The sequence below is a fragment of the Staurois parvus genome, unplaced genomic scaffold (assembly GCF_062004578.1).
Source record: "Staurois parvus isolate SC_StPar_1 unplaced genomic scaffold, SC_StPar_1.0 ptg001246l, whole genome shotgun sequence".
In the NCBI taxonomy this organism is placed as follows: Eukaryota; Metazoa; Chordata; class Amphibia; order Anura; family Ranidae; genus Staurois; species Staurois parvus.
Window position 1 is genome coordinate 514,956 of NW_028319042.1, and position 2,318 is coordinate 517,273.

General features: G+C 42.0%; 1 non-coding gene across 1 annotated transcript; it reads left to right on the forward strand.

The window, feature by feature from the left end:
* The first annotated feature begins 1,366 nt into the window (after positions 1-1,366).
* Positions 1,367-1,448, forward strand: TRNAS-CGA (transfer RNA serine (anticodon CGA)). Its single transcript has one exon. It is a non-coding gene; the product is annotated as a tRNA-Ser (tRNA).
* The last annotated feature ends 870 nt before the right edge of the window (positions 1,449-2,318 follow it).

Genomic DNA, 2,318 nt, shown 5'->3' on the forward strand with positions numbered 1-2,318 from the left:
ACCTTACCAACCGCTCCGCTTCTGCCACCCCCCTCTGTCATTCCCTCCACTGGCTCCACCCCCCTCTGTCATTCCCTCCATTGGCTTCCGATTGCCCAACGCATTAAATTCAAACTACTAACACAGACATACAAAGCCATTCATAACGCTGCCCCAAACTACCTCACCGACCTGATACCCAAATACCACCCAACCCGTAATCTTCGCTCCTCACAAGACCTCCTACTTTCTCTGCAGGACTTCTCCAGGACTTCCCCCATCCTCTGGAACTCACTACCCCAATCCATCAGACTGTCACCTACCCTCCTCACTTTTAGGCGCACCCTGAAAACCCATCTCTTCAGGGAATCCTACCCCGCCCTCACCTAACAGCCGATCTCCTCCTACCACTCCATCACCCACAGCCACTTCCTCCTGTACCACTATCCCCTCCCTCCTAGATTGTAAGCTCAAAAGAGTAGGGCCCTCGAACCCCTCGTGTATTGTATTGTTACTGTATTGTCTCATGTTCTGTCCCCCACTATAATGTAAACCGCTGAGCAAACCTTTTAGCGCTATATAAATACTGTATAATAATAATAATAATAATTATACAGGATTTATATCGCGCCAACAGTTTGCTCAGCGCTTTACAATATAACAGGAGACAATACAACTCAATACAAGAGGGATAGGAGGGCCTGATCCTTGGAGTTTACAATCTAAGAGATTAATGAAAAAGTAGGTGCACAAGTAACAAAGTTGCTTAGTAATTCTCAGTCTCCTGTCTGAACAATGTTTATAAACAATGCTACTTTGTATCTTTGAAGTTCCTGTCTGCATATAGGTTACAGATTGTTTATAGATTACAATACAGTTCAATACAGAAGGAATAGGTGGGCCCTGCTCATGGAGCTTACAATCTAAAGTCTATATCAAATCCCCCAAAAAAGTAATAATGAAATTAAGGGAGGCCATACATGGGTTGAAATTCAACCAATTTTTTTCATCCGAAAATCAGACCTAAGAATAATTGGCCGATATTCGGTCTGTTATTGGGTCAATGGCACCGGCCGATTTTCGTGATTCCTCCCCTTTTCGGTGATTAGGCAAAATTTGTGAAAAACGACCGATTTTCAAACTCAGTGATGGTCAAATTGGACGATCGTTTTTCTGAAAAGAATATGCGCATGAGCCGTGACCTGGAAAAAACAGAAGTTTCACCTGTTATATGGGGTGAACTTTATGACTTGGTCGGACGATTTTTGAAATCATTGATGGCACCATCGGATTACCGAGCCAATGACATTTTCGATTTTTGGATGAAAAATCATTCAGGATTCGAAACGTGTATGGCCTGTATAAGAAATGGAACTGTTTATAGGCAGCTGTGATGGCCGAGTGGTTAAGGCGTTGGACTCGAAATCCAATAGGGTTTCCCTGCGCAGGTTCAAATCCTGCTCACAGCGAAAGAGTTTTGAAAACATCAGAGTGAAAGGCTCCTACTTTAAATGATCCTCAATGTAGGGTGGTCTTCCTTCCACTGATAACTGATATCACTGGCAATCAGTGTGAATGGTCTGTCTTCCACCAACCTACAGGGTCCCCTAACTTACTATCCATCAGTGAGAAAAACACATCATCAGTGTAAAAACACAGCAGGTGTATCTATGGAATGGAATTGTTTCATTCAGATGGCGTCACATGATGCAATAGTAGTTCGGGGGGGGGGGGGGGGAATTAATTTGATTTTCAAACTCGTACGATAATTTGGATTCAGCTAACAAATTGATTGGAATTTTGTTCCATTTGTTAATTTCGATGCACGTGACACCAGTAGATATTGTCCAATCAGCTCATGCCATTTCTCTTGGTAGGTTGGACGTCCGGAAATATTGAATTTGTCCGATTCGATAATAAATCGAATATATAGCAATCTTCCAGAAAGATTGCAAATCCACCTTTCGAATCCTCCTGGACCAAAGAATATATGAAACGAATGCCAAAAATATGAAATTAATTCTGAAAATGAATCAGTTCAACATAATGAATATGACAAAACAAAATTCTTCAATGAGCAAATGCATCCGAAATGAAATTAAACAAAAATTTCCGGCATGCACAAGTCTAATGCAGAGGGGCTTTGTATAGAAAGTTCATAACATATAACAAACAAAATATCTGCTGGGCTGAGCCACTCAACTGAGTTCCTGACTAACAGGGTTCCCCTAATGGGCTCCCCAAAAATAAACCGGCAGATTTTGTATCTTTTTAGTGTGCTGTCAGTAATCAGCATTTTCACCAAGCAGCAGAGAAAAAGAGTGAGGGAGCCCTGATCG